Source organism: Musca autumnalis, unplaced genomic scaffold (assembly GCF_047663935.1).
Source record: "Musca autumnalis isolate F117 unplaced genomic scaffold, ASM4766393v1 scaffold_5, whole genome shotgun sequence".
NCBI lineage: Eukaryota > Metazoa > Arthropoda > Insecta > Diptera > Muscidae > Musca > Musca autumnalis.
The window spans coordinates 165,164,832-165,178,296 of record NW_027412088.1 but is presented as its reverse complement, the minus strand read 5'-3'; the positions used below and the strand labels follow the sequence as shown (position 1 = coordinate 165,178,296).

General features: G+C 34.2%; 1 non-coding gene across 1 annotated transcript; it reads left to right on the top strand.

Annotated features, from left to right (window-relative positions):
• Window positions 1-1,040: 1,040 nt before the first annotated feature.
• On the top strand, window positions 1,041-1,112 carry TRNAE-CUC (transfer RNA glutamic acid (anticodon CUC)). Its single transcript has one exon. It is a non-coding gene; the product is annotated as a tRNA-Glu (tRNA).
• The last annotated feature ends 12,353 nt before the right edge of the window (window positions 1,113-13,465 follow it).

The window sequence follows — 13,465 nt, the reverse complement described above, 5'->3', positions numbered from 1 at the left end:
TCAATTTAAATTACTCTGAGAACGACTATAAATTATGTCCCATCTCTAACAAATGAGAGAATTTATCGAAATAAATTTGTTATGACAGGAAAAATAAAAAAATAAAAACTGCAAAACATGAATGAAACGGTTTAACGACTAGAATACATTCAAATCACAGCAAATTTTCTCTCCTCTTTTACTGCAGTTGCATTTCATGTCCATCGTTTCAAATTCGCGTACAAATTTAGAAACAAAAGTCAAATGCCTGCGGAAAGTTTGTATACCAAAAAGTTATTGTGGCAGGTCTCTCTTGTTAATTTTAAAAATTGAAAAAGTAAAAAATGTGCTGAAAACACCAAAATTGTGAGAAAAATTTAAAAGATGAATGAAAATAATATTATTTAATAGTAAATAGATATCTGAAAGAAGGATAAATGTTATTCAGTTCATATCAATTAATTTTACTCTTGTGGCTGAAACTTTCTTAAAAATCAGTAAACAAAAAGTATGAAAATATGAATCATGCTGCTGTCGTATAAATTGTGTACCATGTCGTATAATTATGAGAGCGTACGACGTGATTCAAATGCTGGTATGAACATGACATAAGTGTTTTCGGAGTGTTTCAAGTGACATGTTTCCAAAAAAAAATACAATTCCACTTGCGAAAACAAAAGTGGTTTCATTCCGAAAAAAATTTCGTTTTCTGAAGAAGCTAAATGCGGAATTATTTCCACATTCGATATTTTTCTGTATTCTTTCGAAAGTTGGCCCTAGTTTTCATTCATATTTTTTACATTTGTCTACAGCCGAAAGCAGCAATACTTTTGAGTGCAATCAACAAATTCCAACAGTTTTGTTCATGTGGCAATGTTCGGTTAGGAAATTCTATATTTAGCTGTTACAACAAAACCGGTCTGTATGCTCTTCACACAGAACATTGAGTATCAAACAAATCAACAGCACAGTTGGGTGGTGAGTTGTATGCATGTGCATTCATAACAAACAGAATGCACGGTACAATATAAATTACAATTTAAGCAACGGTGATTCAATAATCCCGTATTGTCTAGTGGTTAGGATATCCGGCTCTCACCCGGAAGGCCCGGGTTCGATTCCCGGTACGGGAAATACTGTTTTATTTTTTTTTTTATTATTTTATACAAAAAAAAAAAAAAAAAAAAAAAAAACGGAAACAAAACAAAAATTTAATTCAATTTTCTGTTTTATAACTAATTTAAAAGTTTTTATGTTTGTTGTAAAAGAAAGTTTTGTTGTATTATATATTGACCTCCATCCTGCTTAATAAAATCTGCGGTTAAGTTTTCTTGGCTTTTTCACTATCTTGCTGCCTCAAAACGACCGAACAGTTGTTCTTCTTAAGGAAAATGAAAAACAAACACCAAACAACAATAAAACCATTTAATGTTAAATAATTCAGATTAATAACATTTTCGCATCATTCGTTAAGTCAGTCGTGGTTGTGTTGGCGTGGTCCATTCATTACTACCCAGCAAAATAAATTGGAAGTAGTGCAATGTAGACTAGTTCTTTCACGGCATGTTTTTATGCAGTTCAAACGGAGTCGTGAAAAAGGCACTCGATTCCTCACATTTTAACCGCATTTGGATGCAATCCAAAGAATCACATCCATTTGTCACATTTTAACAACATCCGGAGGCAGTTCAACGGAGTCGTGAAAAAGGCACTCCAATTCCTCACAATGTGACAGCATCCGGATGCAGTGCAAACGGAGTCGTGAAAAAAACACTCCGTTCACTACATTTTATTAGCAGTTGTTAGAGATCCCTACATGTATGTACATAAATCAGTTTGTACATCTCTACAGGCAGCGAAATACATTTCTAAAAAGAGATAATCCAAACATTTATTAATACAAACTAAATAATATTTAATTTGTGAACATTTTTCCGGTAACTCACGAGAAGAAAATTTCCCAATGGAGTGCTGTTGGAGTACATGTCGAAATCTTAACTGGTGATGGGAAGACAATATCAAACCCATTTAGCAGATGAAGCAAAAGCACTTAAGCTTGGATTAAATGAAGATCGGAAGAAACACACATGTTTGCGATTGAATTCAATAGAGAATTTTTATAATTTGTGTTAATTTAATAAAGTTATTAATATTTTTGTTTTACACAAATAATAAATGCATTTTATTTTGTTATTCAAAACACGTGCTCTGGACTGCCTCCTATTCTACCCCAAAGGGTCAGTTAAAATGCAGTGCCAAAGGGTCAGTTAAAATGCACACGCAGAGAAAAAATATTTTTCGCTTTTGTTGGAACAAAAATATATGTTTTGGTTCCAAAAATGTATTTGTTTTGTTCAAACATTGTAATCCAAATCCAAAAATACCATCTTTTGTTCCAAACATAGAAAACAAAAACAACTTTCGAATTTCCGCAATATTGTTAAAATCGTTAACAATACCGATTGTAGGAACTATCATAATCTAATTTTGTTTACAAAAAGTATTGTCAATACAGAAAACCAGCCCAGAAATTTTTGATTTGAGTTCATATACTTCTCATATACACTTTTCGCATAACTTGGATATAAATGTCGCGTATAATATTGCAATCATTGATGAACACAATACATGGTTTGCTGCATTGGCTGACAACAAAGACAAACAAAAAGCCACAAGAACCCACCACAACATAAGGAATAATTAAACACCATAACAAACATGAAAAGGAAAGAAGAATGAAACAAAACAGAAACAAATAAAAACAAGAGTCTCACAAGTACATACACACAAAAACAAAGGTAAAGGCAGCATGTCATACAAACACACCACAACTTACCCAAATTGTTTTTTCAACACGGCATCGAATAGCGAGAGAAGAGAAAAGAGAGAAATATTGTTCAGTTGACACAAACTATTTTTGGATTTACAATACTACATGAGGAATCCAACAATATGTTAACAATACATATTTTGCTCTTGGAATATTGTTGGATCAAACATATTTTTTTCTCTGCGTGCAGTGCCAAAGGTTCAGTTAAAATGCAGTGCCAAAGGTTCAGTTAAAATGCAATGCCAAAGGGTCAGTTAAAATGCGGTGCAATGGAGTGCCTCTTTCCGGGGTCACTCCCTTGTAAAAATCATGAGTGAAAATGCGTAATTTGATGCACTTCCAAATCACTTGTACATATCATTTAACTGCCTCTTTGGAGGCAAACTTTTCGCTGGGTACCACCAGAGAAAATGCGAGCAGGAACATTTGCTATGAAATGCACAGTGTTTGGAAATGTTGAAAATCTAAGATTTAAAATGAAGTCTGTGGTTTTCACAGAACATTGCATAAATGGTATGTTTGGACGAAATCCATTTCAGACAATTTAGAGTAGATTGGGCGCTGTCCGTCCCTCTGACCAGTGCGACCGACAACTCGACAACGACAACGAACAGACACTCGTAATATTTTGTCCAAAATAAGATAAAGTTCGAAGAGGATGGGCCATCGGTATGTCCCCCACTAAAGTTAGAAAATGTTTCCTAGACTGCACGATAGTTCTCGAACACATGGTAGTATTTCTTCCAGGCATATTAAGGTGCAAATATAGACTATATCCACTAATTCGAGTACCTCTCACACAACACTTTCAAACATTTTCGCAAACATTTTTTGCAGCAATTTGTCAGGGACCGGTCCATACATCCTGAAAGCTCTGAAAAGTCCTGTAGGCACGAATTAAAACGACTTGTGAGCACGAAAACTTACGAATTCAGTGTCCTATTTAGTCGAAACTCTGCAAATCGTAAAATTTCGAGTTCAAAGAAGGTCAATAATGGACAATGGTCCAATTGGCTGAATTTTAAACATTCGACCTTATTTTTTTCTTTCAAAATACTGTGCCTTCATTCATACATAAAACAACCAGCTAGTCAAGCTACTCGTATAACTCCACTCTTCATCCCAAAAAAGCAGAAGTAGTCAAGAAGGGATAATTAGAATGGAAATACACTTCAAATATAAACACAGACACCGACGAAGGTACACAAAATGTTTGTCTGACCGTCGTGTATATATGGCGGTAGACCGCATTCACATATCCTTGGGGACTATTTCGCCAGGGTAAAGTAAAAGGTATGGTATGGGGAAGAAAGTTTGTTTGCCATAATGTGGGTTGGTTGGTGGATGATGGTTGGATGGATGGTTTTGCTGCGCTGATTATGAATGGCATGAAAATGCTGTGCACTATGAAACACTATAAAAGGCGACGGATGGACTTATCAATGGACAGACAGACATACAGACAGACATATTGTACAATTGTAAGGCGTAAAACCACCGTACAGAAACCACAAAATTTACAGTGAGCGATGATGATGAGCATCTATTTGTTGCTTTTTCTCTTCCCTGTTCCATCCATAATTACAAAATCCTCCCAAAAAAACTATCAGACCAACCAACCCCCAAAAATTCTGACCTGTACACTCAATGAATATGTAGTATGTATTGTAATGTTTCATCTTATAAACATGATAAATATTTTAAATAACATTTATTTGTCTTTTTGTTGCCGGTTAATAATAAAAGCCAGTTAGCCAGAAAATATTTCAATGGCTGGTAAGTATAGACAGTTTTTGCTTTTCAAATAATAAAATTAAGTTATCCCATTTGTTCTCTTATTGTATTCTGTTTCAAGCTTAAAAGCCTCCTGGGCTTAAAACCATAACAAAATTGTCTGTGGAATATTTAAAAAAAATTGTCCTTTTTTGTAGTAATATAATTTTTAAAGAACTTACTAGACACCAAACTAAGTTATCTATTTTCGGCGGAGGGTTAACTTCTACGTTCCCTCAAGGTTAAATAATGTGTTTATCGCATATTCATTGGAATCCAAATACATTTCTACAATTGTTTGGGTTTTCTGTTGAAAAATTGGTTTCTAAAAACTCCAATTTGCACTAAATAATAATCTGTGATAAGAACAAGAATATCCCTTTAAACTTTGTTGATTTTGTTTTTCTTAAAAATGTGGGTTAATAAGGATAGTGGTTTGCCTAATATATGTAAATACATACATACATATGTACATCACAAATATTGCCAATTATTTAATATTCCATTTCAAAAAAAAGTTAAATTTTTTCGCGCTACATCAAAGATTTTTGGTACATAGGTTAAGAAAAAAATCCCCATTACGAATCTGCTCGCTAGCCAATTTTTGGTTGTTGCGTACAAAAGTTATGGCGTTTTTATTGCGGCTTTTAAGAAAAAATATTTCAAAAACGCTAATTATTCTTCTACTTCACAGAGTTGATTGCATAATACATGTAAAATGTTACTCAGAATTCGCGGAATGTACATAAAATGGATAAATTATTGAATATAAGTAATTTTTTTCAAAATAAAGGTTCATTTAACGGTCATAAAATTACATAAAAATTTGGTGAGGATCAAAACTTCACGGCGAATCAAATGAGACTAAAATCATACAGATTGATATTATAGTTTCGAGATGTTACAGCCAAAACAAGCACAAATATTAAAAAAAAAATTTTTGTTTGAAACAACATTTTTTTCACAGGTAATGCCTGTAGTTGAAAATATTGGAAAAATCTATAGGAATACTTCCTTCATTTTGCTTAAATCTCCCAATAAAATAGAAGAATTTTGCTTTATAGACATTCATATTAAAGCTTTCCCATTGGGGAAGACAATTGGGTTCCTGATGATACACTGCCGCTCACTTGAATAGAACCCCCCTGCAAACTTTTTTCAACCTACATTTTTTCCGAATTATACAAGATATGAAGTTTTTAAGTTTTATTATATTTTGCTTCAAGTGTTTTGAGTAAACTTAGTCATTCATTTGTTTTCAAATCCAGTTTGTATAAGAATTATGAAAGGAAAACAAAATAAAGTCAAAAATTGAAGTAAAAAATTTGGCTCATTTGAATAGAACCCCCCTTTAAAACTTGGGAATACAGAAAGCCTGTATTAGAATATCGATGCATATTCACTCTATATTGAAAACGAAGTACTTTCAGTAATATTCAGTAAAAGTATATCCCTTCTGATTAAGGATACACCCGTATATCCTGCTTTGGCAAGGATTCTTTAAATAATCAAGTGTAAAGCTTGCTTTTTTCATTCAACAAGTTTATTTTTGGAAGCGTGCTGTCTCCTTTAGTCGTATATTTTACGCATAAGTCATTCCCATACGCATAAGTCATCCGCATTTCTTTTCAAAAATTTAAGTTTTGATGACTCCAAGTGTACAAAGTTTATAAAATCGTGATGAAATTTCCACTCGGGAAATCCAAAAATGTTACTCACTACTGGATATGCCTGTTTCAGAACTCCTTTATAAGTTGTCGTGCGCATTTAGGGTGAAGTAAATTGCCGCCCATGTCCTTAATAATTAGTAATGCGTTCCAGCACCATAAAAGCCCATTTATCGCCACAGAAACAAAATATTTATATATTTATGCAATTGTTTACTTAACCAGGAGAGTCCTTACTAATTATGAAGGACTTGGTCGTCAATTTCTTTCTCAATAAAAGCGCACGACAATTAAAAAAGGATTTGTAAAACAGGCATTTCAAACAGGGAGAAGCATTTTCAAATATCCCGAGTAGAAATTTCATCACGATTTTACAAACTTTTGTACACTTGGAGTCATCAAAACTTAAATTTTTGAAAAAAATGCGGATATCCTGGAAGGGCCGCCTTATTCTACTGTCATAAATATTATCTAAAATGTATGGGAATGACTTATGCGTAAAATATACGACTAAAGGAGACAGTATGCTTCTAAAAATGTACTTGTTGAAAGAAAAAAACAAGATTTGTTACACATTACACCTGATTATTTAAAGAATCCTTGCCAAAGCAGGATATACGGGTGTTAATCCGGAGGGATATACTTTTACTGAATATTACTGAAAGTACTTCGTTTTTAAAATAGAGTGAATATGCATCGATATTCTAATACAGTCTTTCTGTATTCCGAAGTTTTAAAGGGGGGTTCTATTCAAATGAGCAAAATTTTTTACATCAATTTTTGACTTTATTTTGTTTTCCTTTCATTATTCTTATACAAATAGGATTTGAAAGCAAATGAATGGCTAAGTTTACTGCAAACACATGAAGCCAAATATAATAAAACTTAAAAACTTCATATCTTGTATAATTCGGAAAAAATAGAGGTTGAAAAAAAATATGCAGGGGGGTTCTATTCACGTGAGCGGCAGTGTATATCTCAAGGCTTCTGAAATGGAAATACTGGTAAAATAACCCATTTTACTTTATATGCATTTTAAATTAAAATATGTAAAAAAATATTGTAAAAATTTTTTGAAATTTAATTTGGAGGCTACGATGTAGCCTCGGCCGCATCATAGTCTTCAAAAACCTATAAAACATCGCTAGTTTGCGCAGGGTGTATACAATTTTCCGCATGAAAATCTACATCGATATATGTCTATTTCAAGGCGGTCAATGAATAACCGTGGATGTAGCATCAAAAATTAAAATTAAACAAACACTAAAATTAATATAGCTCCTTTATCAATGAAGTTTTTTAATTTCTGTTTCCGCAAAAACGAAAATGCTGTATCGAAACGGAATTAAGAAACATCCATTAAAAAAATGTGAATTGTAAAAGTCAACATTTCAATTTTAACTAAAAAAAATTGTCAGTTTTTTCGCAATAAATCCGTCAAAAAAGATTTTTTAAAGAAGTCTCTCGCTTAAGTATAAGCTTTTTATATGTATAATAATCCCAAAAAAATATACGAAGATCGGATCATCCGTTTTCGAGCTACAGTGGGCACCGCATTCAATTTTTAAATATTTTCTTTATAATTGTAACAAGTAAGAACGGCGTTAAGTTCCGCCGGGCCGAACTTGTTATACCATCCACCACAAGTTGTATTGAAGTAAAATGGAATAATTAGTTTCCTTTCGTGTATTAAGAAGACTTAATACTAAATTTCAGCAATTTCGGTAAAACAATGTGAGGCACCATTCTGTGGGGGCTATTTCAAAACGTCGATCTGTACCGACAAATTTCTGACGGAAAGTTTTTAGGCTCAAAGAAGACTAAATACCAAATTTCCTATATTTTGGTAAGAGAATGTGGCTAAATCTTAAAAAATACCGAAACTCAAGAAGTACGCTTCTATGGGGATATAGGAAGACGTGGACCTATACTGATAATACTCTTCTGAATATTTTATAACTATTGGAAGACGAAATAACGAATTTCAGCCATTTCGGTTGGATATTGACGTCACAATCTTCAGTATTACGAAAATCGGGAGGTACCGTTCTATGGGGGCTATATCGAAACGTGGACCTATACCGACGAATTTTAGTCAGAAAAGGCACAATATGAAAGCGTGAACCTGTACAGACATATTTTTGGCGAACAGTTTTATATCACATTGAAGGCTAAATACCAAATTTTAGCCATTTTGGTGGAATATTGAAGACACAACCTTCAAATTCGAAAAATCGGGAGGTACCTTTCCATGGGGGCTATATGAAGGTGTGGACCTATACCGACAAATTTAAAGGGGAAGTTTGAGTACCCCCAACGAAGTCTAAATACCAAATTTCAGCCATTTCGGTGGAATTTTGAGGCCACAGTGTTCAAAATACCGAAAATCGGGAGGTACCGTTCTATGGGGGCTATATGAAGGCATGGACCGATACCGACAAAGTTCTGGGTGAAAATTTTATACCACCAGCGTAGACTAAGTATCAAATTTCAGCCATTTTGGTAGGATAATGAAGCTAAAACCTTCAAAATACCGAAAATCGGGAGGTACCGTTCTATGGGGGCTATATGAAGGTGTGGACCGATACCGACAAAATTCTGGGGGAAAGGTTTGTAACCCTATAGAAGACTACGTACAAAATTTCAGCCATTTTAGTAGGATAATGGTAGGATAATGAAGCTAAAACCTTCAAAATACCGAAAATCGGGAGGTACCGTTCTATGGGGGCTATATGAAGGTGTGGACCGATACCGACAAAATTCTGGTGGAAAGGTTTGTAACCCTAAAGAAGACTACGTACCAAATTTCAGCCATTTTGGTAGGAAAATGAAGCTTAAACCTTAAAAATACCGTTCTATGGGGGCTATATCAAAACGTGGACCGATATATCCCATTTTCAATACCAACCATCCTGCAAGTAATAAAAACTTCTGTACCAAATTTTGACTCTCTATCTTTAAAATTGCGAGCTGTATCTTGATTTCAACAGACAGACAGACGGACATGGTCAAATTGAAATAGAATTTTATGCTGATCAATAATATATATACTTTATAGGGTCTCCGACGAATATTTCGATGTGTTACAAAAGGAATCACAAATTTAATTATACCCTCCATGTGGTGAGGGTATAAAAAAGAAGAAACGTCAGAGAAAAATTGTTTTTGTTTTTTTTCGTATTCTTAAGACATTTTCCAAAATCGTTCAGAAATCTGTACGAAAATTCGCATTTCCGATTTCGTCCGAATTCTGACCGAAATCGATTCGATTTCTCTCTGACATTTCGCTCCGAAATTGTCAATCACTTTATACTATTTTCGTTAAGATGTCGTTACGATTTCGCATCCGACGTCGGACGTAGCGTCCGAATTTTGTTCCGACTAGTTATCATATTGTAGTTATAGTGGAACAATTTAAACTTTCTGTACGAATATGTTGAGTCTATCAGCAATAACTGGAATTATTATATATCGCATTTATAGTTAAAATATTTAAAAATTGTACATGCCAATTTTATAACCAACTATTTTGTTTTTCGACAACAAACTAAAATGTTGCTTGTTAGATATATACAAATGGTCGTTGTTGAGCGAAAGGAATTTTGTTTCCGACATATCGATCCGAATTCGTACCGAAATCGAAGGGAAATTGACTTCCGAAATCGGAACGAAATCTGAACGCTTTTGCTGCCGAAATTGTTCCGAGGTGTCGGACATCCAACATTTGGTTTGCTGGATATATTGAAGTTTTTATTGCAGTGTTTTATTTAACTCGCTTGGTGTCTGTTTAGTTCAAATCTACCTCATTTTTAACACAGTTGCAGTGGGCCAATCGAACTAAAACTTTGCACACTTTGCAGATTTGGATGACAATACATGAAATATTATGAAACCTATAGCCCCTACATAGCGGTACCAACCGATTTCAGGTATTTTGAGAATTTTATCTTCATTTTTAGCCCGAATTGGCTGTAACTTGTCATTTGGAGTTCCCAATGGTACAGAAACTTCCCCATCAAAAACTGTGGACATACAGCGATACCACAGGATTTCATGTATTTTGAAGTTTTTATCTACATTTTCAGCCTAAATTGGCTATTATTTGGTTTGGGGTTCCGTTGAAGGTGGTGTTAAAACTTGTTACTTTGGCTTCATTTAGCGTTACCCAAGATGCACCACGTGGAGACATGCCAGGGTTGCATACCGTTTTGTGAGATAACACACTGTCCATATTTTTGCTTAATGTCTCTCGCATTTGTCACCACAAAATAATGTGTGCTGCACTTTGACTGCATTTATTTTATCACTTGAATATCCTCATATTTTTATTGCGGAAGTTGTGATATTTTTAAAGTGTTTGTAATCCTGTCATTGGGTGTAAAATAAATGGGTTGACTTGGTTCATATAGCAGTCGGAATAAAATAAATAAACGGAAATGTTTCTTGCATTATAGCGGATGTTAAAATTGTGGCATAATCTAAATGCCACAGACACCATAAGGAAGTAACCAAACACATGCTCGCGTTCAAACAAAACTGTGTTTAAAATCAGTTTAAAAAGTAGTTGAATTTTGCGATAAAAGGGATTGGGGTTAATTGACTGTGGGATAATGATAAAAGCAAGAAATCGCGAAGGCGTCACGGCCAATTTTTCAAATGTCGAATCTATAAATTTAGGTAGAGAATTAAAATTATATGTACATATAATAATTATTTCGAAGTAAAAAACTAGGCCAAAGTGGAACAATACTTCGGATTTGAATGAAAAATAATGTCACAATTGTTATATCGATAACTTTTTCGCCGTAAATCTATTTTTCTCAAATTTCAAAAGTTCGAATTAACAATTACACTATGCGACACCAAAATTATTAACCATATTTTGACACTGCAGCGTGATAGAAGACTAAAATAAGAAGACACCTGTCCTGCGTTTTTCCCTATCACTTCAACTTTCGCGGTTATGGCCCCCCAAAGACCTGAGGCTTTGATGTCAAAAGGGATCATTTTGTCAGGCACATATCTTTTAAACCGCTTGGAATTTGGAACAATACTTCGGATTTGAATGAAAAATAATGTCACAATTGTTATATCGATAACTTTTTCGCCGTAAATCTATTTTTCTCAAATTTCAAAAGTTCGAATTAACAATTACACTATGCGACACCAAAATTATTAACCATATTTTGACACTGCAGCGTGATAGAAGACTAAAATAAGAAGACACCTGTCCTGCGTTTTTCCCTATCACTTCAACTTTCGCGGTTATGGCCCCCCAAAGACCTGAGGTTTGGTGTCAAAAGGGATCATTTTGTCAGGCACATATCTTTTAAACCGCTTGGAATTTGGAACAATACTTCGGATTTGAATGAAAAATAATGTCACAATTGTTATATCGATAACTTTTTCGCCGTAAATCTATTTTTCTCAAATTTCAAAAGTTCGAATTAACAATTACACTATGCGACACCAAAATTATTAACCATATTTTGACACTGCAGCGTGATAGAAGACTAAAATAAGAAGACACCTGTCCTGCGTTTTTCCCTATCACTTCAACTTTCGCGGTTATGGCCCCCCAAAGACCTGAGGCTTTGATGTCAAAAGGGATCATTTTGTCAGGCACATATCTTTTAAACCGCTTGGAATTTGGAACAATACTTCGGATTTGAATGAAAAATAATGTCACAATTGTTATATCGATAACTTTTTCGCCGTAAATCTATTTTTCTCAAATTTCAAAAGTTCGAATTAACAATTACACTATGCGACACCAAAATTATTAACCATATTTTGACACTGCAGCGTGATAGAAGACTAAAATAAGAAGACACCTGTCCTGCGTTTTTCCCTATCACTTCAACTTTCGCGGTTATGGCCCCCCAAAGACCTGAGGTTTGGTGTCAAAAGGGATCATTTTGTCAGGCACATATCTTTTAAACCGCTTGGAATTTGGAACAATACTTCGGATTTGAATGAAAAATAATGTCACAATTGTTATATCGATAACTTTTTCGCCGTAAATCTATTTTTCTCAAATTTCAAAAGTTCGAATTAACAATTACACTATGCGACACCAAAATTATTAACCATATTTTGACACCGGAGCGTGATAGAAGACTAAAAATAAAAAGACAAGTGTACCTGCGTTTTTCCCTATCACTTCAACTTTCGCGGTTGTGGGCCCCCAAAGACCTGAGGCTTTAAGTCAAGAGGGATAATTTTGTCAGGCACTGTTTAGCATTTGTTTAGCTATTTTGGCCATTAAGAACAGTTTCTACAGAGTTCGTATGTTCTAGAAAGTTGTTTATTGAGATATAAGGAACATTGTACTAGTTGGTTGTTTGCTTCAATTTTGATCGGTTTGATATTTGTAGACTAAAATCCGAGAAAAAAATATAATGGAAATTTGACCTTGACGATTTTGACCTTGAAGATGAAGTTTAATGGATTTTATGGGTACACAATTATTATTCTTCGGGACGAGAGTTACAACCTTGCCTCGACAAATTATCCCAAATTCCAAGCGGTTTAAAAGATATGTGCCTGACAAAATGATCCCTTTTGACATCAAAGCCTCAGGTTGAAGTGATAGAGAAAAACGCCGAGACACGTGTCCTCTTATTTTTTGTATTCTATCACGCTATGGTGTCAAAATGTGGTTAATAAACCATGACTCAAAAAATGACACACAGTGTTATGTTATAATTGATATTTCAAAAATAAAAATTACTTAACTAATCACAATAATTTCTTTACCCCTAAAAAATACACAACGAACAAATTTGTTTTGGTTGATGTTTTTTCTATTAAATTTATAAAACTTCCGGCTTAATTTTTTAGGTGCAAGCATTAAAATGCCAAAAATAATTCTCACATAATTTCCTCTTTTACCACTTCCTTGTTGTGAGCAGAGCTCAGCTGAACGAAGAGAAAATTTCCTCGAATGATGATGGGTGCTGCTGTTCACTGGATTACTGTTCAGGACATTTCAAGTGTGTCAGAAGCCTTTTGTTGTGTTGCGAAAGAGTTACCGGACCATAGACTGTGAGAATTATTGTTGCGAACATGAAACTACAAAACAAACAAAAGTTTTCAATTTTGCAACATCATCTCCGTACATTGGGACAAACATATGATTTGTTTTCAGCCAAATGACCAAGGCTTAACTTGACAAAAAGTGTCTGGTTCCTCTACTCTGCAGTTTGGGACAGTT